General features: G+C 41.4%; 1 long non-coding RNA gene across 1 annotated transcript in view; it reads right to left on the bottom strand.

The window, feature by feature from the left end:
• Window positions 1-3,091: 3,091 nt before the first annotated feature.
• The window catches only part of LOC134337916 (uncharacterized), a 36,399-nt gene continuing 12,309 nt past the window's right edge, over window positions 3,092-27,181 (bottom strand). The window contains exons 3-5 of the long non-coding RNA XR_010016109.1: window positions 5,441-5,566; window positions 3,805-3,887; window positions 3,092-3,684 (exon numbers count right to left, since the gene is read on the bottom strand). This is a non-coding gene — a long non-coding RNA (uncharacterized LOC134337916). The remainder of the gene's footprint in view (window positions 3,685-3,804; window positions 3,888-5,440; window positions 5,567-27,181) is intronic.

Genomic DNA, 27,181 nt, shown 5'->3' with positions numbered 1-27,181 from the left:
CTGGTCCACTGGTGTACAGAGGTCATCACATCATATATCACAGAAATAGGCCCTTCCGGCCACCCCGTCAAAACTAATCCCTTTTCCCAACATCTGATCAAGCCAAACCTTGATGATCCAATTCCTTGTCCAGATACTTCTTAAACATTGAAGGAGCCTCTAATTCTAACAGCTCTCTCAGACAATAACAAATCTTTCTTATCTCTCCTCTAAACCTCTCAATTCTTACCTTAAATCTTTGTCCTCTGGTTGTAGACAACTCTGCTCTGAGGAAAAGTTGGCTATTGTCATGTTAAGATATGCAATGCACAATTTCATGCTCCTGTTCTGATTTTAAGTTACAGCAACAACTCCAATCTGCATTTCTCTGCTTTGATATGTCCTTTGATTATGTTTTATTTCCCTCTTTATTATCCCTCATTTGAGGGATCATATTGACTACCCTGGCCTTACTCAATCCGAGATATTTCCTTTGTCTTATCCATTCTTCCCTCCCACATTGTCTCTGCAATTTAAAACTTGTTTTCCCACTTTCTGAGTTTTGATAAAGGGTCTGTTAATTCTGACCTACTGAGTGCTTTTTAACATTTTCTATTTTTATTCAACATCTGCCCTTTTTTGATACTTTGTGTTTATTCAGAAGTTTGTTATATACCAATAAAAATGAGTTGCATTCTATGAGCTTTAATTGAGCATCATTGCAACAGTGAAGGAGGCCGAGGGTAGATGTTCGTGAGGAGTGGGATGAGAATCAATGTGACAGACAACTTGAAGCTTGGAGTTGCATTTTGGGAGGTCAAACCAGAGTCAGACTTTCACAGAGAACAGTGGGGCCTTGGAGAATGTTGCAGAGCAGAGGCATCCAGGATTGCAAGTATGTACTTCTCTGAAAATGGCATGCCAGATAGATAGAGTGGTGACGAAGGCAAACACTTTAACGACAATTTAGCACAAATAAAAATTATGGCATCGTGCTTTCAGAAAAGCATAATTTATTCTCTGACGAAAAACCAAGTTATCAGAAGATTGATGCTGATGAGAGAGATAAGACAGACAAAGGGAGAAGCGTTCAAAATGTTAATGAGAGAGGAGAGAGATTAACAAAAAGAGACACAGTTCCGAGTATTGACAGACCGGTAGCTTTGAACCTGAACTGTTTGAAGTTTGATGGACAGGCGATGCCCCAGCAGGGGGATAAAAGGAACAGGTTCGCTAAGGCAAGACAGACACCGTGAAATCACGAGATAACCAGACCCTGGGAAAGTGGTGTGCCCCCACAAGTTGGTGCGAGTTTGGAGGTCTGGTCGCAGGACCAACCATAGACGCATAGGGTGAAAAGGTACGATCGGCAGGAACCTGGTGTGTGTGTGTCCGCCCTTGCCTGGGTGCTGGGTTCACCGCGGAAGAACGGTCATATCCGGAATGGAGCGGTCACAGTCGGTGACCACAGAAGACATTAAAAGGGTTCGCCCGAAAGCTAACTGCGGATAACATCAAGGTCTGTCTGAATCCGATTTGCATATCATCCTTCTCTCTCTCTCCAACGGCACAACAGCAATTACTGCGAACTGTACTAAGCTGAACTGAACTCTGCGTCACTTGAGACTGATCATTTTACCCCTAGACTGCGATAGAGCTTGTTTGATTCCTATTACCCTAGTTCTGTGTACACGTGTGTTTTATCATTGCTAACCTGTTGCATTTATATCCTTATGATTAGAGTACTGTGTTACTTATTTCTTTAATAAAACTTTCTTAGTTCCAGTAATCCAGACTCCAGCTAAGTGGTCCATTTCTGCTGGTTTGGCAACCCAGTTACGGGGTACGTAACAATCCCTAATCTTCTTGGAAAAAAAATAACTTTCATCACTTACGTATGATCTGGATTCCAGATACTGAAGATAATGTTGTCTTCCCTGCTACTATATGCATTGGTGGAATGGCGAATCTTACAGGAATTACTGTCAAATGACCCCTGGAAATTAGCAGCAAATCACTTATTTCAGTGTGACATTACATTTAGCCTTGAAAGGAGATTGGATGATGACATTGCTTAAATAGCAAGATTTATTCCTTGGAGATATTTCAGTTGAGATCGTGCTCTATCAGTCAGATCCAAACAAAATGGATGAAACTCCACAGTATTCCCCTAATTCCTTATAAACAATGGTACATAAATAGTTTCCAGAGAGGTAACAAGAAATCCAAATATAGTAAAAATATCTGCAAACACGAGGAACTCTGCAGATGCTGGAAATTCGAGCAAAACATATCAAAGTTGCTGGTGAACGCAGCAGGCCAGGCAGCATCTCTAGGAAGAGGTACAGTCGACATTTCGGGCCGAGACCCTTCGTCAGGACTAACTGAAGGAAGAGCTAGTAAGAGATTTGAAAGTGGGAGGGGGAGGGGGAGTCCAAAATGATAGGAGAAGACAGGAGGGGGAGGGATGGAGCCAAGAGCTGGACAGTTGATTGGCAGAAGGGATATGAGAGAGGGTCATGGGACAGGAGGCCCAGGAAGAAGGAAAAGGGGGAAGGGGGAAAATCCAGAGGATGGGCAAGGGGTATAGTCAGAGGGACAGAGGGAGAAAAAGGAGAGAGAGAGAAAGAATGTGTGTATATAAATAAATAACGGTTGGGGTACAGGGGGAGAGGTGGGACATTAGTGGAAGTTTGAAAAGTCAATGTTCATACCATCAGGTTGGAGGCTACCCAGACGGAATATAAGGTGTTGTTCCTCCAACCTGAGTGTGGCTTCATCTCTACAGTAGAGGAGGTTGTGGATAGACATGTCAGAATGGGAACGGGATGTGGAATTAAAATGTGTGGCCACTGGGAGATCCTGCTTTCTCTGGCGGACAGAGCGTAGGTGTTCAGCAAAATGATCTCCCAGTCTGCGTTGGGTCTCGCCAATATATAGAAGGCCACATCGGGAGCACCGGATATCTGCTCTGAGTTTGTGAGTTTGCATCCCACTCAAAAGAAATGAGTGCAAAGTTCTGGCGGACTTTCTATCAGTGCCAATGGAAGTGGTGCTTTTCAGGTTCGACCAGAGCCATGTCTGTCCTCCCAGTGGACATGAAAGATCCAAAAGCTTATTTGAAAAGAGAACAAATAAGTTCTAATCAACATTTTAGTTGATATTTATGTCTGAAAGCAAATTATTTTATTGTTATGAGAATAAAAATGGTTCACAGATGGTACATACTGTATGCCCACTGACCAGGGAATCCTTGGCCCATGACCGGAGAAGGAGCAGTCAGGGTGCTGCTGCAAATGTCAAGGCCACACATCAGGAGCTCACTGAGGTTCTGTATAACCTCACCAACTATCCACCCACCCGTCCACAACCTCTCCCATGACTGCTGAGGAGTCTGTGCTTCCGCGTTAGCCTCATTAGTTACCTCCGATCCCCTGACTCTGACTAATCAGAAGATGTCACGGGCTATGCCGCATTGACTGTAATCCATTCACTTTGTCTTTAGAGATGCCACAGAAAATACATGTCCTTCCTTTTTACTTTTATACCACTTTAGGTTACAATGTCAGTTTTATTGTCAGGGGCTGTTGACTCTTAAGTAGAGTGTTCTTGAAGTGTCTTGGAAGGGCATTCAGTTGTTGTTGTCTTCTCAAGGGTAACGAGCGATGTCTATTAAGACTGGCTTTATCAGTGATTACTGTAAAGCTATGAAACAAAAGAAAATCAATAATCAATCAACCTGGCAATTAAAATGTCCATCAGTATCACAAAACGGACTTCCTTTGTTTGTGTTCCTGTCAAAGTACCAATCGTTGAAATACTTACATTTAGTGTTCCTCTATTCTTTTCACAAAGGAATCATACATATTCACCATGTTTCCATCAAGTCCAGTACCATGATTCCTAACCTGCAAAAGAAAATTATACATTTACAGTAATCAGGTTTCCTCTTTTCACTGAGTCTTGAATATAATTAGACTGGGGTTGTAAAACGGCTCAGTTCAAATCCAAGTTCAATTTTAACTTTATTGTCATTCAGCTCTATATACATAGGTATATAAAAAGAAAATGAAACAATGTTTCTCCAGGCCAGAGTGCAAACCCAGTACATACACTATATCAGATGCAGCAGAAAAAATAATATGAACACAATAATTTCAACAGATAATAAAATATAATCTGTAGATGTACAAGTTGACATAAATTGCATATACTGCATATAGTTAGATATACGAAAGTATAATGTTACTTGCACTGCCATAAATAATGTGTACTGGGGCTCTATAGGGCACTCGTGAGACCACTTGTGTGCAGTTTTGAGCTCCTTATTTTAGAAAGGATATACTGACGTTGGAGAGGGTTCAGAGAAGATTCACAAGAATGATTCCAGGAATGAAAGGGCTACCATATGAGGAACATCTGGCAGCTCTTGAGCTGTATTCCTGGCGTTCAGGAGAATGAGGGGGGGATCTCCTAGAAACATTACGAATGTTAAAAGGCCTGAACAGATTAGATATGGCAAAGTTATTTCCCATGGTAGGGCATTCTAGGACAAGAGGGTACGACTTCAAGATTGAAGGACGTCCATTTAGAACAGAGATGCATAGAAATTACTTTAGTCAGAGGGTGGTAAATCTGTGGAATTTGTTACCATGAGTGGCTGTGGAGGACAAGTCATTGGGTATATTTAAGGCAGAAATAGGTAGGTTCTTGATTAGCCAGGGCATCAAAGGGTATGGGGTGAAAGTAGGAGAGTGGGGATGATGGAATAATTGGATCAGCCCATGATTGAATGGTGGAGCAGACTCAATGGGCTGAATGGCCTACTTCTACTCCTATATCTCATAGTCTTATGGTCTTATGGGTGGCAGTAGGATTTATAGAAGTCTCACAGCCTGGGGGAAGAAGATTTTACCCAGCCTAAGAGCCCTTGTTCTTATACTGTGGTACCTTCTGTCTGACAGTAGGAGGTCAAAGAGATTATGAGATGGATGGGAGAGGTCTCAGACAATGCAGAGGCTCTGTGAATGCATCCTTCTGGCATATGTGCTGGATCAGTGGGGCGGGGGGTGAAGGAAGACCCCAATAATTCTCTCAGCAGTCCTCACAGTCTGTTCAGATATGATGAGATTGGTCAGATGCTTTGTAATTCCCAGTCCAGGCTGTGATACGGCTGGTCAGAGTACTCTCGATGGTGCTCCAGTAGAATGTGGTTAGAATGAAGGAATATAGTTTTCCCATAAAAGACTGTGAATGAGAATATATGCAAGGAATTATTTGCATAGGTCCAACACTGACAACCATGCTTTCAGATTCATACTTGTTCAAGGCTCCTATGCAGTTAACTGCTTCAGCAATCCACATAGGAAGAAGATCAAATATTTCTTCCCACATCTGTTCTTTAAAATCTAACTTGGAGACCAAGCTTTTCATTGTCTGCCTTTATATTTCTGTCACTGACCTTTGTTTTGATTTTTGCTTGTCCTGTCAAGTGCTGGGATACTTCAGGAGCTATATAAATGCAAGTTGATGCAACAGAAGCCAGTTCCACAGAAGAATAGAAAGGGCATGGGAGAAATTGTGAAGTCTGAATTTAAAAAAAAAACACACACACATGAGTCTTAATTAAAATTGACAATTATTTTGAATTCCACGCCAAACTTTGACCGAGCTTCTGTTTATATATTGTGTTCCTTAACTCTGAACCCGAGGGATAGGAATGCTGGAATTTGGTCTGGTTAAGGGAGATGCTGGCTAAGCTGGGTGTTTATCATTTTTCTTTAATTATGGAGGCATGGACATCAGCAAAGTCTCAGGAAGCTTTAAGAAATATTCAAAATAATGACATGTACTTCCCGGTCGCCATGCATGGATGACCTGAACAGCAGCTCTCATCTGAGACGATACTGGAGCTTCTCTAAAATAAAGTACCTACATTTATAAAGCCTTTTCACAGCCTCAGATCATTCCAATATGCTCTACAGCCAAAGTAATAATTATGAAGTACAACCATTTGTGAACATGGAGAAACATGGCAACTAATTTGCAGACAACTAGGTCCCAAAAAACAATAATGTGAACCTTCCACTTCTCAATGGTGTTATCTGAGGGTTAAATATTAGCCAGTGACTATAAAGAGTTCCAAACTCTGATTCAAAGATATAATAGACCGTCATCTTTACATGTGCGGAGTCCACTTGGTGCTCAGTACGGCTGGAGTAGACAAGTCTACAGTGTGCTCAGACATTCATTCATTTTCAAACTACGACACCACACTAAGGGACAAGAAATACATTTATTAGCTGTTGAAGAAAGAAGAACCCCAATTCAAAGATTCAAAGTACATTTCAAGATTACCATCAAACGTTGCCTTCTGTGTATTTGTTTGATTATCACAAAATAAGAACTTTTATTTTGAAAATACAAGGGGAGCAAACATTAGGGATCACATTTTACTTTGGTGAAGCTCTTGCAATTTCACACCTCTGTCGGATACTTTCTCATTCAGTTGTTGCAGTTCTATTTCAAATAATCTGATTTAGTTTTGAATCGCAAATGCAGACCTGTAAAACAGCAAATCCTATCATTATTGCTACGATTTGTGCCAACAATTACGAAGTACAGTAAATCTGTTAAACTGCTATGACCAAGACATTATAACCATATAACCATATAACAATTACAGCATGGAAACAGGCTATCTCGGCCCTTCTAGTCCATGCCGAACTCTTACTCTCACCTAGTCCCACCGACTTGCACTCAGCCCATAATCCTCCATTCCTTTCCTGTCCATATGGTTGTCCAATTTAACTTTAAATGACAACATCGAACCTGCCTCAACCACTTCTGCTGGAAGCTCGTTCCACACAGCTACCACTCTGAGTAAAGAAGTTCCCCCTCATGTTACCCCTAAACTTTTGCCCTTTAACTGTCAACTCATGTCCTCTTGTTCGAATCTCCCCCACTCTCAATGGAAAAAGCCCATCCACGTCAACTCTATCTATCCCCCTCATAATTTTAAATACCTCTATCAAGTCCCCCCTCAACCTTCTACGTTCCAAAGAATAAAGACCCAACTTGTTCAACCTTTCTCTGTAACTTAGGTGATGAAACCCAGATAACATTCTCATAAATCTTCTCTGTACTCTTTCTATTTTGTTGACATCTTTCCTATAATTCAGTGAGCAAAACTGTACACAATACTCCAAATTTGGCCTCACCAATGCCTTGTACAATTTCAACATTACATCCCAACTCCAACACTTAATGCTCTGATTTATAAAGGCCAGCATACCCAAAGCTTTCTTCACCACCTTATCCACATGAGATTCCACCTTCAGAGAACTATGCACCATTATTCCTAGATCCCTCTGTTCTACTGCATTCTTCAATGCCCTACCATTTACCATGTATGTCCTATTTTGATTAGTCCTACCAAAATTTAGCACCTCACATTTATCAGCATTAAACTCCATCTGCCATCTTTCAGCCCACTCTTCTAATTGGCCTAAATCCCTCTGCAAGCTTTGAAAACCTACTTCATTATCCACAACTCCACCTATCTTAGTATCACCTGCATACTTACTCATCCAATTTACCACCCCATCATCCAGATTATTAATGTACATGACAAATAACATTGGACCCAGTACAGATCCCTGAGGCACACCACTAGTCACCAGCCTCCAATCTGACAAACTGTTATCCACCACCACTCTCTGGCGTCTCCCATCCAGCCACATTGGTGCTAGACTTTTCAGGAAGTTATCAGGAAAATTTGTTCTACCACCGCATAACATCTCAATAAAGTTAATATTGTACTGGGCTACTAAGAAAGATATGAATACCCTGGTACACTATTAACTTTTCTAAGATGTTATGCAGTGGTATAACAAATTTCCCAGTGAAGCTGATAAATTAAAAGTGAATGTGAGAAGTGACGTCTCTGTGTGCTTAAAGGAAGCACAATAAGTAGGGATCCATTGAGTTTCGAGAGAACACAGGAATAGGACTCCAATGGATTCAAAGGAAGTGCAAGAAACAGCAGCCAGTGAGCCAGAAACCAAATCAGGTAATATTGAAGGGGATTCTTACTGTTTTACTGTACTGTACTTGTCATTGAAACATAAAGCAACATCAAAGGTATTGACTGCTTTGAAAGTACATGAAAGTATGAATTCTGTATTAAATCAGTTGTGTTAAAATGTAGGCTTTTCTCCAGTACTCATGACAGAAAACCAATTTCCCCTGGGATCAATAAAGTATGACTATGACTATGACTGTGAGAGTGCAAGTTTTTAAAAATGCACATTGGTACTGGGTTTTGAGATACAGGTAGAACTTATTATGAAGGTCAGATTATACGAAATTTATAGTGCATAACGTTTGTACAATCTAAGTAGGAGTTGGACCGCGCCCAATTAGTGAACAGGAGCATGACAAAAAGCAAATGTTTCAATTAGGCCCATGGCTGAAGTTGAAAACAGACAGCGCTTGGCAGCAGTTTTCAGAGTTGGACTGCGCCTAATCAGTGAACAGGATTCATTATAAAGAGTGAATCAAAATAAAGCAGGCGTGAGCAGAGCAGCCATTGTGAGTGAACCAGTGTAGCAGTGGCTTTGGCTCATCAGGCTTAGGCAAGGTGCCTGGTAAGTTTCTTCTTCCGCTTTATCTTTTTCATACGTTGTCTGTTAGAGGCAGTAAGTGCACTGAGAATGGCTCCTGGGGCAGGGTTTTGTTCAGAGTGTGAGATGTGGGAATTCTGGGAGCCCTCCAGCCTCCCAGATAACCACATCTGCACCAGGTACATCGAGCTGCAGCTCCTCAGGGAACATGTTAAGGAACTGGAGCTGCAGCTCATACAGGAGATTGAGGAAGTGATAGATTGGAACTACGGGGAGGTAGACACCCCTGGGTTGCAGGAGGCAGGAACTGGGTGACTGTTGGGGGAAGGAAGGGAAATGGGTTTCCAGTGCAGAGTACCTCTGTTGCCATTCCTCTCAATAATAAGTATACCACTTTGGATACTGTTGAGGGGGACAACTTACTGGGGGGAACTGCAGCAACCGGGTCTCTGGCACTGTGGTTCAGAAGAGATCAGAGATGAAGAGGACTGCAGTGGTAATAGGAGATTCCATAGTCAGAGGAATAAAGGATGCGCTAGAGACATCCGGATGTTTATATTGCCTCCCATTTGCCAAGGTCAGGGATGTCTTGGATCGGTTCCACGGCATTCTGAAGGGGAGGGGGAGCAGCCAAAAGATTTGATACATATTGGTACCAATGACATAGGTAGGAAAGGTGAGGAGGTCCTGAAGATAGATCTTAGGGAGCTCGGTCGAAAGATGGAAAGCAGGACCTCCAGGGTAGTAATCTCTGGATTGCTGCCCATGCCACGCACCAGTGAGGTAGGATGATTTGAGAGATGAATGTGTGGCTGAGGAACCTGTGCAGGGGGCAGGGGTTCAGGTTTCTGGGTCATTGGGTCCTTTTCTGGGGAAGGCAAGACCTGTACAAAAGGGGCAGGTTATACCTGAACCCAAGGGGGCCCAGTAAACTTGCGGACAGGTTTGCCAGAGCTGTTCGGGAGGTTTAGACTAACTTGGCAGAGGGATAGGGCTGAAGTTGGGGTAGTTGGTTTACAAACAGAGGCAGTGTGTAGTGAGACTGCTAATAAAGAGAGGCTGAGGATAGGGCAAAAAATGCAGTCAATGGGATGAATTGCAATGTAAAAGAGAGAAAGAATCAAAAAGGGTGGAATACAGAACTGAATATGTTACTGTATAGTTGAATCCATGGAAATCTGCACCATGAAGAGCTGTGGAGACCCAGTCGTTCATAGTCATAGTCATAGCCATATTTTATTGATCCCGGGGGAAATTGGTTTTTGTTACAGTTGCACCATAAATAATAAATAGTAATAAAACCATAAATAATTAAATAGTAATACGTAAATTATGCCAGTAAAATATGAAATAAGTCCAGGACCAGCCTATTGGCTCAGGGTGTCTGACCCTCCAAGGGAGGAGTTGTAAAGTTTGATGGCCACAGGCAGGAATGACTTCCTATGACGCTCTGTGTTGCATCTTGGTGGAATGAGTCTCTGGCTGAATGTACTCCTGTGCCCACCCAGTACATTATGTAGTGGATGGGAGACATTGTCCAAGATGGCATGAAACTTAGACAGCATCCTCTTTTCTGACACCACCGTGAGAGAGTCCAGTTCCATCCCCACAACATCACTGGCCTTACGAATAAGTTTGTTGATTCTGTTGGTGTCTGCTACCCTCAGCTTGCTGCCCCAGCACACAACAGCAAACATGATAGCACTGGCCACCACAGACTCGTAGAACATCCTCAGCATCGTCTGGCAGATGTTAAGGACCTCAGTCTCCTCAGGAAATAGAGACGGCTCTGACCCTTCTTGTAGACAGCCTTAGTGTTCTTTGAGCAGTCCAGTTTATTGTCAATTCGTATCCCCAGGTATTTGTAATCCTCCACCATGTCCACACTGACCCCCTGGATGGAAACAGGGGTCACCGGTACCTTAGTTCTCCTCAGGTCTACCATCAGCTCCTTAGTCTTTTTCACATTAAGCTGCAGATAATTCTGCTCACACTATGTGACAAAGTTTCCTACCGTAGCCCTGTACTCAGCCTCATCTCCCTTGCTGATGCATCCAACTATGGTAGAGTCATCCAAAAACTTCTGAAGATGACAAGACTCTATGCAGTAGTTGAAGTCCGAGGTGTAAATGGTGAAGAGAAAGGGAGACAAGACAGTCCCCTGTGGAGCCCCAGTGCTGCTGATTACTCTGTTGGACACACAGTGTTGCAAGCACACGTACTGTGGTCTGCCAGTCAGGTAATCAAGAATCCATGACACCAGGGAAGCATCCACCTGCATCGCTGTCAGCTTCTCCCCCAGCAGAGCAGGGCGGATGGTGTTGAACGCACTGCAGAAGTCAAAAAACATGACCCTCACAGTGCTCGTTGGCTTGTCCTGGTGGGCGTAGACACTGTTCAGCAGGAAGACGATGGCATCCTCAACTCCTAGTCGGGGATGGTAGGCGAACTGGAGGGGATCTAAGTGTGGCCTGACCATAGGCCGGAGCAGCTCCAGAACAAGTCTCTCCAGGGTCTTCATGACGTGGGAGGTCAATGCCACCAGTCTGTAGTCATTGAGGCCGCTGGGGCGTGGCGTCTTCGGCACAGGGACGAGGCAGGACGTCTTCCACAGCACAGGAACCCTCCGGAGCCTCAGGTTCAGGTTGAATACATGGCGAAGTACTCCACATAGCTGAGGGGCACCAGCTTTGAGCACCCTGGTACTGACACCATCCAGTCAGTCCTGCAGCCTTGCTTGGGTTGAGACGTTTCAGCTGTCTTCTCACCTGTTCAGCTGTGAAGCCCACCGTGGTGGTTTCGTGTGGGGAAGGGGTATAGTCATGAGAGCAGGGTGGGGGACTGTGAGGAGGGGTAGGAGTTTCATGACAGAGATTGTTAAGATTTCTGAATATGAAGAAAGTCCAGCCATAATGAAGTTAGAAATCTGGTTAACAATAGCAGATTTCACATCTGGAGAATTTTAATGGATTAGAAGCATTTCATGGTGATCATTACTGCCAAATAAGTTGATCTAGAATTTTTAAAAATTGGTTTCAAGATTGTTTAATGTCATTTCTAGTACACAAGTGTAAAGGGGAATGAAATAATTGTTACTGTGGAACCGATGCAACACAAAAAAAAACACAATAAGGTAAAGAACACAATAAATATGAATACTGTACATAAGATAGCACATATACATAGCACCAGTGTTCTGCTCTGGGTGTCAGATATGGGATTTCCAGGAGACCTCCAACCTCCCCGAAGGCCACATCTGCCCCAAGTGCATCGAGATCCAGCTCCTTAGAGACCATGTTAGGGAACTGGAGCTGCAGATCAATGACCTTCAGCTTGTTAGAGAAAGTGAAACAGTGATAGACAGGAGCTACAGGGAGGTAGTCAGCCCAAGGCTAGAGGAGACAGACTGGTGACTACCAGGAGAGAGAAGGGAAAACATCAGATAGTGGAGAGCACCCCTGTGGCTGTCCCCCTCAACAATAAGTACTCCATTTTGAGTACTGTGGGCTGGGGGGAGTCTGGCCCTGTGGCTCAGAAGACTAGGGAACCGAAGAGGATGGCAGCATTAGTAGGGGACTCTATAGTCGGGGATGGACAAGCGGTTCTGTGGATGAGAAGAGGAAACACAGATGGTAGTTTGACTCCCAGGTACCAGGGTCCATGATGTTTCTGGGTGTGTCCACAATATACTGAAAAGGGAGGGTGAGCTGCCAGAAGTCGTGGTACATACTGGTACCGATGACACAGGAAGGAAAAGGGAGGAGGTCCTGAAAAAGAATGCAGGGAGTTAGGAAGGAAGCTGAGAAGCAGGATCTCAAAGGTAGTAATCTTGGAATTGCTGCCTGTGCCACATGGCAGTGAGGATAGTACAGTAATAGGATGAGGTGGTAGATAAATGTGTGGCCAAAGAATTGGAGCAGGGGGCAGGGATTCAGGTTTCTGGATAATTGTGACCTCTTCTGGGGCAGGTGGGACCTGTACAAAAGGGATGGGTTGCAATTGAATCTGAGAGCAGATTCCTGCCATATTCTTGCGGGCAGATTTACTAGAGCAGTTGGGAGTGGTTTAAACCAATATGGCAAAGGGATGGGAACCAGGATGATAGAGCTGAGGATGAGAAAGCAGGTTTACAAATAGATGATGGGTGTAAGGAAGGACAAGCCAATGATTGGGTACAAATGCAGAGAGAGCAATGAGTTAAATTGTATCATAGAGGCAAAATTCAAAAGGGTGAAGAATATAGGACTGAAGGGGCTGTATTTAAATGTGTGTAGCATTCAGGATAAGGTGGACAAACTCGTGGCGCAATTAGAGATTGGTCGGTGTGACATTGTAGGCATCACTGAGTCACAGCTGAAAGAAGGCTATAATTGGGAGCTTACCATCAAAGGATATACTTTGTATCGAAAGGACAGGCAGGAAGGCATAGGCGGTGGTGTGGCTCTATTGGTAAGAGATGGAACTACATCTTTAGAAAGAGGTGACGTACGGTCAGAGAATGTTGAATCTTAGTCGGTCGAGTTAAGGAACTGCAAGAGTCAAAAAAACATTATGGGAATCATATATAGGCCTTCAAATAGTAGCCAAGATGTGGGGTTGAGATTGCAAAGGAAGCTGGAAAAGGCATGTTATAAGGGTAATGACACAATTGTAATGGGGTAATTCATTATGCAAGGGGGATTGGGAAAATTAGGTTGGTGTCAGGTCGCAAGAGAGGGAATTTGATGAATGCCAACAAGATGGCTTTTTAGAGCAGCTTGTGCTTGAGCTTACTCAGGGAAAGGCGATCTTAGATTAGGTGTTGTGTAATAACCCAGATCTAATTCGGGAGCTTAACATAAAGGAACCCATAGGAGACAGTGATTATAACATGATTGAATTCATACTGCAATTTGAGAAGGAGAAACATAACTCACCTGTATCAGTATCACAATGGAATAAAGGGAATTCCAGAGGCATGAGAGAGGAGCCTGGCCAGATGGATTGGAGAAGGATACTGGTGGGGATGATGGCAGAGCAGAAATGATTGAAGTTTCTGGGAATAGTTCAAAAGGCGCAGGATAGATATGTCACACACAGGAAGAAGTTCTCAAATAGCAGTGGAAGGCAACTGTGGCTGACAAGGGAAATTAGGAACTGCATAAAAGCCAAGGAAAGGACATATAAGGTAGCAAAATTGAGTGGGAAATTGGAAGATTGGGAAGCTTTTAAAATCCAACAGAAGGTAACTAAAAAGCTATAAGGGAAAAGATGAAATATAGCCAATAATATAAAGCAGGATACCAAAAGTTTTTCAGTTACATAATGAGTAAAAGAGAGGTGAAAGTTGATATTGGACCACTGGAAAATGATGCTGGTGAGCTGGTAACGGGGGACAAAGAAATGGCAGATGAACTTAATGGGTACTTTGTATCCTTTGTCACTGTGGAAGACACTAGCAGTGTGCCAGAGGTCCATGGGTGTCAGGGAGCAGAAGTGAGTGCTATTACTATTACAAAGGGAAAAATGCTTGGCAAGCTCAAAGGTGTTAAGGTGGATAAATCACCTGGACCAAATGGACTAGATCCCAGAGTCCTGAGAGAGGTTGCTGAAGAGATAACAGATGCATTGGTCATGATCTTTCAAGAACCACTTGATTCTGGCGTGATCCTGGAAGATTGCAAATGTCACTTCACTCTTTAAGAAGGGAGAAAGGCAAAAGAAAGGAAAATATAGGCCAGTTAGCCTAACCTCAGTGGCTCGTTAAGTGTTGCAGTCTATTAATAAGGGTGAGGTTTCAACGTACTTAAGACTAGTAATAAAATAAGTCAAATTCAGCATGGTTTCTGTAAAGGGAAATCTTGCCCGACAGATTTGTTAGAGTTCTTCGAGGAAGTAACAAGCAGTGTGGACAAAGGGGAGATAGCGGGTGTCATTTACTTGGATTTTCAGATGCGTATCATAAGGTGCTATACATGAGCTGTTTAACAAGATAAAATCCTATGGCGTTACAGGAAAGTTACTGGAATGGGGAGTGGAATGGCTGACAGGCAGGAGGCAGGAGGCAGCAAGTGGGAATAAAGGGGGCCTTTTCTGGTTGGCTGCCAGTGACTAGTGGTTTTCCTCAGGGGTCAGTATTGGGACCGCTATTTTTCACATTGTTAGTTGATAATTTGCATAATGGAATTGATGGCCTTGTGGCAAAGTTTACGAATGATACAAAGATGAATGGGTAGGTGGTGCTGAGGAAGCAATGCGATTGCAGGAGGACTTAGACCAATTGAAAAAACGTGCAAAAAAGTGGCAGATAGAATACAGTGCTGGGAAATGTATGATAATGCATTTTGGTAAAAGGAACAATAGTGTAAACTATTACCTAAATGGAGAGAAGGCTCAAACATCAGAGGAACTTAAAAGTCCTCATTGCAAGACTCCTAGGAGGTTAATTTGAGTCTATTGTAAGGAAGGCAAATGCAATGTTGGCATTTATTTCAAGGGGAATAGAATATAAAAGTAAGGAGATAATGCTGAGCCTTTATAAGACTCTAGTCAGACCACACCTGGAGAATTGTCAAGAGCTCTGGGCACCTTATCTCAGAAAGGATGTGTTGTCATTGGAGAGAGTCCAGAGAAAGTTCACGAGGGTGATTCTGGGAATGAAGGAGTTAACATATGTGGAACGTTTTGCAGCTTTGGGCCTGTATTCACTGGAATTTAGAAGACAGCAGGGGGATCTCATCGAAACCTACCAAATGTTGAGAGGACTAGATAGGGTCGACATGGAGAGGATGTTTCTGATGGTGAGGGTATCTAGAACTAGAGTGCACAGCCTCAAAATTGAGGTTTGACCCTTTAAGACAAAGGCAGGGAGGAATTTTTTTTAGCTATAGAGTAGTAAATCTGTGAAATGCTCTGCCACAGACTGTGGTGGAGGCCAAGTCCGTGGGTATGTTTAAGGCAGAAGTTGATCATTTCCTGATAGGACAGAGCATCAAAGGATATAGCAAGAAGGAAAGGATATGTTGAGTGGGATCCAGGATCAGCCATATGGAATGATGGAGAAAACTCGATGGGCTGCATGGCCTAATTCTGCTCCTATGTCCTATGGTCTTTTGGATTGATTATATGCCCATGAAGTGACATTAGGCATGGTATTGTCTGTACATGAGATAACCAACAGGAAATGATAAAGTAGCAGTGGTAGAGTTGGGGAGGGGTAGAGTAGTGGGAGGAGATGTTATTGAGCCTCACTGCTTGGTGAATGTAACTGTTTTTGAGTTTGGTGGTCTTGACATGGATGTTATGCAGTCTCCTCCCTGAAGGGAGTGGGATAAGCAGTCCACGAACAGGGTGAGTAAGAACCCACTCGCATTCCTGGATATAAAAGGTATTCACCCACCCCATCCTGGAAGTTTTCATGTTTTATTGTTTTACAACATTGAATCACAGTGGATTTAATCTGGGTTTTTTGACACTGATCAACAGAAAAAGACTCTTTCGTGTCAAAGTGAAAATAGATCTCTACATATTGAGCTAAATTATTTACAAATATAAAACACAAAATAATTGATTGTATAAGTATTCACCCCTTTAAGTCAGCATTTAGTAGATGCACCTTTGGCAGCAATTACAGCCTTGAGATTGTGTGGATAGGTCTCTATCAGCTTTGCACATCTGGACACTACAGTTTTTCCCCATTCTTCTTTACAAAACTGCTCAAGCTTTGTCAGATTGCATGGGGATTGTGAGTGAACAGCCCTTTTCAAGACCAGCCACAAATTCTCAATTGGATTGAGGTCTGGACCTGGCCACTCCAGAACATTGACTTTATTGTTTTTAAGCCATTCCTGTGTAGCTTTGGCTTTATGCTTGGAGTCATTGCCTTGCTGGAAAACAAATCTCCCAAGTCACAGTTCTCTTGAAGACTGCATCATGTTTTCCTCCAGGGTTGCCCAGTATTTCGCTGCATTCATTTTTACCCTCTACCTTCACAAGTCTTCCAGGGCCTGCTGCAGTGAAGCATCCCCACAGCATGATGCAGCCACCATCATGCTTCACGGTAGGGATAGTGTGTTTTTGATGACATGCATAGCGTTTAGTGGGTTAGCCAAAAGGCCAAATTTTGATTTCATCAGACCATAGAACCTTTTTTTTCAACCAACTTCAGAGTCTCCCACATGCCTTCTGGCAAACTCTAGCTGAGATTTCATGTGAGTATTTTTATACAGTGGATTTTTCTTTGCCTCTCTCCCGTAAAGTTGCAACTGGTGAAGCACCCAGGCAACAGTTGTTGTATGCGTAGTCCCTCCCATCTCAGCCACTGAAGCTTGTAACTCCTCCAGAGTTGTCATAGGTCTCTTGGTGGCCTCCCCCACTATCCCCTTGCACAGTCACTCAGTTTTTGAGGACGGCCTACTATAGGTAGATTTACAGCTGTGGCATATTCTTTCCATTTCTTGATGATTGATTTAACTGTACTCCAAAGGATGTTCAGTAACTGGAAATTTTATTGTATCCATCTCCGGACTTTTGCTTTTCAATAACCTTTTTACAGAGTTACTTGGAGCGTTCTTTTGTCTTCCTGATGTAGTTTTTGCCAGGTTACTGACCCACCAGCAGTTGTGCCTTCCTAATACAGGTGTATTTTTACTACAATCAATTGTAACACCTTGACCGCACACATTTAACTAATTATGTGACTTCTAAAACCAATTGGCTGCACCAGTGATGATTGGGGGTGTCATATTAAAGGGGGCAAATACTTATATAATCAATTACTTTGTGTTTTATGTTTGTAATTAATTTTGATCATTTTGTGGAGATCTGTTTTCACTTTGACATGAAAGTCTTTTTTCTGTTAATCAGTGTCAACAAAGTCAAACTAAATCCACTGTGATACAATGTTGTAAAATAATAAAACATGAAAACTTCCAAGAGGGGGTTGAATAGTTTTTATAGGCACTTTAATTGTCATGAGAAGGACAGGCAGTACGTGCCTACTAGAAAGGTACTTACACGGACCAATTATTGAACTACCATAGGACCACGCAGCCTACTACAAGAAAAGCTGCATTTGCACTTTATTTAAGAGAGCACAATCACACTGCAGCACCACTGAACTTCAGGCCGGAGAAGAGCAGCACTTATTCAAAGTACTCCAGAACAACAGTTCCATGGAATTTCATCAGGAGATGCCTACTAAGGAGTGAAAGTTGTGGAGGCCTTACTCAGTGTGACCTTACCTGGCATCAAAAACACATTTTAAAACTTCTTCATCACCACTGTAATGTTTTGTAACTCCAGATAATCATTGAAAGAAAAACACAGTCGCTGGGATGATTGTCTACTTACACAAGTGTAAAGGAGAATGAAATAATTGTCACTCCAGATCTAATGCAGTGCATAAAAAAGCCCCATAAAAAAGAAAGAATACAACAGTAATAAAAAAACACAATATATAAATATATAAGATAGCTTATAGACATCAATTGATGTCCATAAAATACTAGGCACAGGGGTGTCAATACATAAGGTAAGTATCAAGGAATAATAAAGTAGTGGTGGTTGGGTGGGTTACTGAGTGGAGGAGTTGATAAGCCATACTGCTTGGGGAAAGGAACAGTTTTTGAGTCTGGTGGTCCTATCATTAATGCTTCTTAGCCTCCTCCCTGACGGACGTGGGACAAACAGTACAGGAGCAGGGTGTGTGGGATCCTTCATGAGATTACTGTTCTGTTTCCAGCACCCTTCTATATATATATGTACTTGATAGCAGGTAGGATTTTGCCAGTGACATGTTGGGCAGTTATGACTGCCTGTGGTAAAGTGTTCCTGTCTGCCAAGGTGCAGTTTCCGTATCAGCAGTGATGCAACTTGTTAGGATGCTATCGTGCACCTGTAGAATGATGTGAGTATGGATTACATAGTCTAGCATTCTTCAGCCTCCTCAGAAAGTAGAGGCATTGGTGAGCTTTCCTGAATGTGTAGGATGTGTTCTGCGCACTCACAGGAAATTGAAATTACCTGCAGTTTCTGCTTCTGTGCCACTGAGGTAAAGAGGGATCCTAGGGTCAATAATCATCTCCCTTGTCTTGTTGACATTACGAAAGAAGTTATTTGCCTGGCCTCAAGCTCCCCACCTCATCTCTGTAGGACCATAAGACCATAAGACGTAGGAGCAGAATTAGGCCATTTGGCCCATCGAGTCTGCTCTAACAATCAATCATAGCTGATCCTTTTTTTTTCCTCCTCTGCAACCCCAGTTCCCGGCCTTCTCCCTGTAACCCTTGATGCCATGTCCAGTCAAGAACCTATCAATCTGTGCCTTAAATACACCCAATGACCTGGTCTCCACAGCTGCACATGGCAACAAATTCCACAAATTCACCACCTTCTGGCTAAAGAAATTTCTCCACATCTCTGTTTTGAATGGATACCCCTCTATCCTGAGGCTGTGCTCTCTTGTCCTAGACTCTCCCAGCATGAGAAATATCCTTTCCACATCTACTCTGTCTAGGCCTTTCGACATTCGAAAGGTTTCTTTTTTTTTTAATTTTATTTTTATTTGGATAAGGAATTCACAAATATCATGTACTTTTTTCACACATATAACCTTTTCCATTTTTTATATGTATAAAACTACAATTATTTATACATCCTTAAGTACACATTGAGATGATATAAAAGGAAAATAAACATTTAAATAGATAATTATGTACTGTGGTAAATCTAACCTATTAGGCTAAGTAATGGAATTAGCTGTTAAGAAAAATGCTAATAATAGTTTCCATATAACCCTTCTGGACCATTTCCACTGGTCCAAAATGTTGTATGTAAGCCTATGTAACAACCATTGTAGGTGTTTATATCCTAATTTGTTCATGCTTGCTCCTGCCCGCAGACATAATTATCCAATCCCTATGTACTTATTTACTTAATTTTTTCATTTTTTTATCCCTTTCCCAAATCTTTCCCTTTACTTGTGTTAATTCTCTATTTTCCAAAAGAAAACAAAAAAAACCAAACATTTAGACTAGGGGTGCTTACGTTAGCAATATTACTGTGTTGATGAGAAGAGCAGTATAAATCATTAGGAGAGTCATCTAAAGTCTGCTCGCATTGGGGTTTTATATTCAATCCATTTATTCCAGATTTGATAAAATTTTTCTTTTTGAGTTCTCAGGGAGTAAGTCAACTTTTCCATTTTAAATATTTCCAAGATAATTTCGTACCAATCTTCTAATGTAGGTGGTATTGGATTTAGCCATTTTCTAGTGATTGATTTCTTACTTGCCGCTAAGAGGGCCTGCAGCAACTTTATATCTTCCTTCTGTTCAAGAAACAATACATGCCCCAAATAGAGCATCTCAAAGTTCAGAGGTATCTGGGACCTAAGTACCTTAACTAATGTTCTATGAATACCTTCCCAAAACAGACTTAATTTAGGGCAATCCCAGAAAATATGAAAATGATTTGCCTCCTTGGAGCCGCACCTTCTCCAACACATCACATTTGTATCTTTATATTTTTCCTGATATGGGGTCTTGAAGTATCTTATAATGTTTTTCCAACCATGTTCTCTCCAAGTCAAAGAATTAGTCGAGGACCATTGAAAGCTGCAGATTTTCCCCCAAGCCTCCTCTGAAAGTACCAACCCCACTTCTTTCTCCCACTTCTCTTTAATATACAGTGTATTTACATTTTTAGCATGGGAGAGTGCATTATATAATCGAGAAACTGATTTACTAGGTATTGAACTGCAAGCCGAATTCAGAATCTTGAAAAATTCTAATTCTACTGTTGATAGGTCTGTATATCTACAACTCTGGTTAACATAGTTTCGTACTTGAAGGTACCTAAAAAAGTCATTATGTTCTAGGCCAATGTTTGTCCTGCAGGATTTGGAAACTTTGTAATACTCTTTTATCTATAAATGAGAGGTAGGTTGTAAGACCTTTCTTTATCCATAGCTCAAATCTTTTATCTCCTCTGTTGGGAAGGAATTCGGTATCATATGCACACCATCTAAAGAGTTTTAACATGTTATTAATTCCACATGAATTAACCACCTTCTACCATACTTTTAATGTAAATTTATCCAAGCGTTTTTAAATTTTTCCAACTGGGCCATCAATCCTTTGTCAGCTATTGAGGCCTGAAGAGGAAAACTGTCAACTAATCCAAATTCTATTTCCTTTCGTCTAGCCTTATATTCCCTATTACATCAATATAACAGAGGGGTTATCTGTGAGGCATAAAAATAATTTCTCAGGCAAGGAAGAACCATACCTCCTCCTTCCTTCCCTAACTGTAAGGTGTTATATCGAATTCTAGGTTTCTTTCCTTGCCAAATGAAGCGAGAAATCCATTTGTCCCATTCCCTGAATTGATTATCATCCACCTCCACCGGTAAAGTACGGAAAAGATACAATAACCGAGGAAGAATATTCATTTTTATAGTATTTATCCTTGAATTTAAACTTAAAAAGGGGATAAGATTCCATCTATGCATATCTGCTTTTATCTCTGAGATTAATGGCCCATAATTTACCTGTGACAGTGTTGAAAGATCCTTCGGCAGGGTTATTCCTAAATATTTTAATGATTTAGCTTCCCACTTAAGATCGTATGTATCCTGCAATTTTTTGGATGGTGTATAATTTAGGGACATAACCTGCGTTTTCTTTACATTTATTTTATAACCTGATATTTTCCCAAAGTCATCCAACAGTGTAAACAATCCTATAAATGATTTTTCTGGTTCACTCAGATAGACCAAAACATCATCTGCGAATAACGCCACTTTCTGTTCAATCTCTGCCACCTTGATACCTTTTATGATTTCGCTCTGTCTTATTAGTTGGGCAAGCGGTTCAATATATAGCGCAAAAAGGAGAGGAGAAATTGGGCATCCCTGTCTAGTGCCTCTCTCTAAGATGAAGGAGTCAGAGAGGTCCCCATTTATCTTAATTCGGGCTGTAGGGCTGTCATATAGAGTCTGAATTACTTTAATAAACTTTTCTTGAAAGCCGAATCTTCCTAACACTCTGTATAGGAATGCCCAACTAACCAAATCAAAAGCTTTCTCAGCGTCCAATCCTACTACCATTGTCTCTGTCTCGTTCTTATTAACCTGTTCTAATATGTGCAGAGTCCTCCTTATGTTGTCCTGTGTTTGTCTTTGTTGAATAAATCCAGTCTGGTCTAAGTGGATTAGGCCAGGTAAAAGCTTTTCCAATCTGCGCGCTAATATGGATGTAAATAGTTTGTAATCTAAATTAAGAACACTAATTGGCCGATAATTGCCACATTCTAGTTTATCTTTACCCTCTTTAAAAATAACTGAAATAATCGCTTCTCTCCAGGAAGGTGGAGTTTCTCCTCTCTGCAAGATCCAATTAAAGGTGTTAAGTAGTAATGGGGCTAACTGTGTCTTCAGGGACTTGTACCACTCTGAGGTAAACCCATCAGAACCAGGGGACTTTCCAGCCTTTAACCTAGAGATGGCCATGTTCAGTTCTTTGACAGTTACTGGTTCTAATAAACTTTCATTTTGTAAATCTGTAAGTTTAGATAGATCTAAAAAATTCAATACACTGTCTATATAGGGCTCATTGGGGGCCCGGGGTTGGGAGTACAGCTCTCGATAATATGTTTCAAAACTCTCTTGAATTTTCCCTATTGTACTCTCCACAAGCTTTGTCTTTGGATTCTTTATTTTATGAATTGTATTGTCTGCTTGTTGTTTTCGTAATTTATATGCTAATAATCTAGTTGATTTACCTCCTACTTCATAATTCTTTTGTCTCAGGTAAAGAAAATTTCTTTGAGTCTCCAACGTATAAATATCGTCAATTTCACTTTGCAATTTCCTAATTACCTGCTTTCGATTTGAATTACTTTTGTTGCTATCAACAACTTGAAGTTGTTTTAATTTTCCTTGAAGGTCTGCTAATTTTTGTGCATTGATTTTTTTCATGTGAGTGGTAATGGAAATAATTTTCCCTCTCAGTACAGCTTTCAATGTATCCCATAAGATCACTGGTGATGTTTCTCCCGTGTCATTAAGGTCTAGATATTCTTTGATTTCTCCCCTTAATCTCTCCAGTACTTTCGGGTTATTGAGTATACATGAGTGTTTTCCTCATTTTCCTTTCCAGGATTAGAGACATAGAGACTGGGCTATGATCCGACAGATCAATTGTTGCAATATTACAGTTTTTTATCCTGAGTCTATCTGTATTAAAGATAAAGAAATAGTCTATCCTTGAATAGGCTGAATGAGGGAAAGAGTAATATGTATAATCTTTACTAGTAGGGTGTAATTCCCTCCAGACATCTATAATTCCCAACTCCTCCATCAATGAATTCACTTTCCGAGTCAGAGGTTTATTCTGAGTAACTATTCTTGAAGAATCTAATATAGGATTTGATCTAATATTAAAATCCCCTCCACAAATTACTACCCCTTGAGAACTGACCATTAGATCAAAAATGTGTCTATAAAATGACCATTCACAACCTGGAGGAGCATAAACATTCAGCAATGTTATTTCTGTACCTTCTATTCTTCCTGTAATTTTTACGAACCGTCCTTCTTTGTCTCTAGTCTCTGAAATATGTTCATAATTAAGAGTACTTGATATTAAAGTAGCTACCCCTCTTTTGTGACTCAATTTATATGATGAATAAAATACATGCTTAAAGCCCATTCTTTTTAATTTTCCATGTTCAGATTGGCTCATATGTGTTTCCTGGATGAAAGCTATTTGTGCCCTCTCTTTTTTCAATTTAGACATAATCTTATTTCTTTTAATTGGATTCAAAACCCCATTAACACTATAGGAAATTATTTTTACCAATTCAGTTTGCATTTTCCTCTAGTAGAAAAAAAAACACTCTCCTTTTCTAACCAAACAGTAAGCAATCCCTTCTCAACAGTAAACCAAGACATATAACCACACCCTAGACATTTTTGAACGTGTAACATTTGAAAATTTTTCCCGACTTCCCACAGTGAGGCCTGAGCACCGACCCGCCTCAGTTCAGAGGGATAACCTCTATCTTCACCCTGTGTTAGAGAGCCCTCCGCAGTGTGAATAATCATAGAGAATTTTCTCCTATTTATGTCTCGACCATATTGCTATCATTCAAGTTATTCCACCTAGTTTATTTTCAGTTACCAGTTTTCATTTTACCTTTAAGTCCGATTTACTCTTTTCAGTCATTTCTCTTAATTAATCTGTGTTCTCTGTACATTCGCGTCTGAATATTTGCAGCTTTTCCTTATAGTTTGACACTCTGGTTCATGTAGAGCGTCCTCGCCCCACTGGCTGCCACGACTTCTGTCGAATCCTCTCCAGTAGCGACTCCGGTTGGGTGATAACTTTAATAGGTAGTCCCCGATCCGCCAGGTCCAATGTTGCCTCCTCCACCGTAGCGTAAGTTTTTGTCCCTTCGTCGTAAAAGACTCTCAGCTGAGCTGGATACAGGGTCTGGAATCTGATGTTGTTTTCCTTCAGGACTCTCCGTGTTTCCGTATATTCCTTCCGTCTGGCAAGAATCCCCGGTGCGTAGTCGTGGTCTAAACTGATTTTACAGTTGTTCCACATGAAACCTTCTGTCTGTCTGTCTGTATCTTGTTTTACGGCGGTTGGCATCCAGCTTAATGGTGCATTACCGCCACCCTCTGCTCCAGAATGTGCACTAGACATACATTCTAAATCCCTTCACCCAATCACACACACACACACACACACAAACCTGCACTTCACCTTCCCATCTTTGACTATCCTATTCCTGTTTATTCGTCATATTCTATAAAAAAACCCCTGTACTCCTTAAAAACACTAAAAATACCCGGACTTGTGCTCTCTCACCCATGCCCAGCAACCCTTTTAATGTGAATTCCTGCATCCCCAACTCCCTTAATTTATTTCTCATCATCTCTCTCTGTATCCCATACTTGCTGCAACACAAAACTACATGTTCTACTGACTCCTCTTCCTGACATTCCTCACACAATCCTATCTGGTGTTTCCCTATCATTTTCAATGTTTTGTTTAATGCACAGTGTCCCAGCCTTAACCTAGTCCACACAATTTCCTCTCTTCTGTTTCCATTACCTACCCTAGTAACTGCAACACTCTTTTGTATTTGATATAAATGCCTCCCTTTCCCCTCCCTGTCCCATCTCTCTTGCCACATTCGGTTGACTTTTTCCCAGATTACACACTTAACCTCTGCTTTACTGATACTAATGTGCATTTCCAAATTTTCTTTCTTTAACGCCCTCTTTGCCAACTCATCCACCCTCTCATTCCCCTTCACCCCTACATGTGCTGGAATCCATAGAAATTTTACCTGACCTCCCTGATTTGCAATTCTTGTAACTAACTGAAGGACTGCATAAAGTACATCTTGCTGACTGTTTGTGTGAAAAGACCTTAAACTTGCTAGAACTGAGGATGAATCTGAACATATCAATGCTTTGGCTTGTCTGGCTTTCTGCATCCATTGCAACGCAACCAACACTGCCAGCATCTCCACTGTAAACACCCCTAACTTATTAGATGTTCTTCTGCTGATTCCAATTTCTTTTGCTGGTATTACCACCCCAAACCCTGTCACTCCTGTTTCAGGTTCCTTCGCACCATCCGTATAAATGTGAGTATAATCACTATACTTTTCCATCACATGACAGTTAAATGCATTTACCAAATCTGTTTTATATCTTTCTTTCCTTTTTACCTCTAACAAATGCCAGTCTATGTCAGGCCATACAAGCTTTCATGGAGCTACAACCGGATAAACTACTGAAGGACTTATCCTCAGATCAAACACTCCACATTCTTTCGCGATATCATTCCCTACCCGACTAAAGGTATCCCTCTGAAACCTCCCATTTTCCCAGCACTCCTGCAACACTCCTTTAGTAGGGTGAGAATCATTGTGCCCCTGCAAGTTAGCCCAGTAGTTTGCCATCAGTTGCATCCTTCTTAGTTCCAAAGGCATTATTCCCATTTCTACCTGTAGGGCTGACACTGGTGACGTTTTAAAAGCCCCACTGCACACTCTCAAGGCCTGAGCCTGAATCACATCCAGTTTCCTTATAAGAGACCTAGCTGCTGATCCATATACTATATTTCCATAATCCAATACAGATCTTACTAAAGCCACATACATTCTCTTCAAAGCTGAACAACTTGCTCCCCATTCCCTACCAGTCAAACATCTCATCACATTTATTACTTTTTTACATTTCTCCTCAACTTTCCTGATATGGTCTGCCCATGTTAATCGTGAATCAAATATAACTCCCAGAAATTTAAATGATGCAACCCTTTCTAATTCAACCCCATACATCCTTAACTTCTTCCCTACCTCAACTCTTTTCCTGGTAAAAAATACAGTTTGAGTTTTATCTACTGAAAATCTACATCCTCAATCATAACCCCACTCCACCACTTCATCAATTGCTTCTTGTAGTTTCCTAATTATATAGTCCATGTTCCTGCCTCTTTTCCACAAGGCCCCATCATCCGCAAACAGTGACCTACCTATATCCACTGGCACCTTTGTGAAGACATCATTGATCATAATCATGAAAAGTAATGGGCTAATCACACTATCTTGAGGTGTGCCATTTTCCACTATGTACTGTTTTGATAATTCTGATCCAATCCGAACTTGAATTTTTCTACCAAACAAAAAATCTTTAATCCAATTAAAAACTCTCCCACCAACCCCCATCTTGTGCAGTTTAATTAATAATCCTTCCTTCCACATCATATCATAGGCTTTTTCAATGTCAGAGAACACTGCCACTACTGACTCTCCATTTGCCTGGGCCTTCCTTATTTCAGTCTCTAACATAATCACTGAGTCCATGGAATTCCTTCCCTTTCTAAAACCACTCTGATAACTTGCCAGCATTCCCCTTTTCTCAAGCTCATATGATAACCTTTCTGTTATCATCCTTTCCATTATCTTACATATACTTGATGTTAATGCAATTGGTCTGTAGCTAGTGGGTTTTGACAGATTCTTGCCAGGCTTCCTTATTGAAATTACTACTGCTTCTTTCCATGCACTTGGTAATCTTCCCTCCTCCCACACTCTGTTATAAAAATGCAGCAACTTCAAGAGCGCTCCTTCTCCTAGATTTTTTAGCATCACAGAGCATATCAGATCTTTCCCTGGGGAGGTTGATCTCGATCTCTTTATTGCTCTCACCATTTCTGCTAATGTAAATGGATCATCAATTATATCATCTGTTCCTTCCCTCCTGCTTAACACACCTGGGTGTTGGCTCATTATTCTTTCCCTTCTTCAGACAAATTTTCTGAACTGTGTATCAGTACAAATGACTTGGCCATGACCTCAGCCTTATCCCTACTGGAGACTGCAGTTTCCTCCTCAGATATCATTACTGGATATTCCCATTCCCTTCTATCTCCTCCCATCCTCTTAATCATTCCCCATATCTCTCCCACAGGTGTTGTTCTTCCTACCTTGTTGCAAAAACTCCTCCAACTTGCCCTTTTAGCTTGACGTATAGTTCTTCTCACCACTGCCTGTGCTTTCTTATATTGAACCAA

The sequence above is a fragment of the Mobula hypostoma genome, chromosome 25 (assembly GCF_963921235.1).
Source record: "Mobula hypostoma chromosome 25, sMobHyp1.1, whole genome shotgun sequence".
Lineage (NCBI taxonomy): Eukaryota > Metazoa > Chordata > Chondrichthyes > Myliobatiformes > Myliobatidae > Mobula > Mobula hypostoma.
This window is presented reverse-complemented; position numbering and strand designations above follow the sequence as displayed.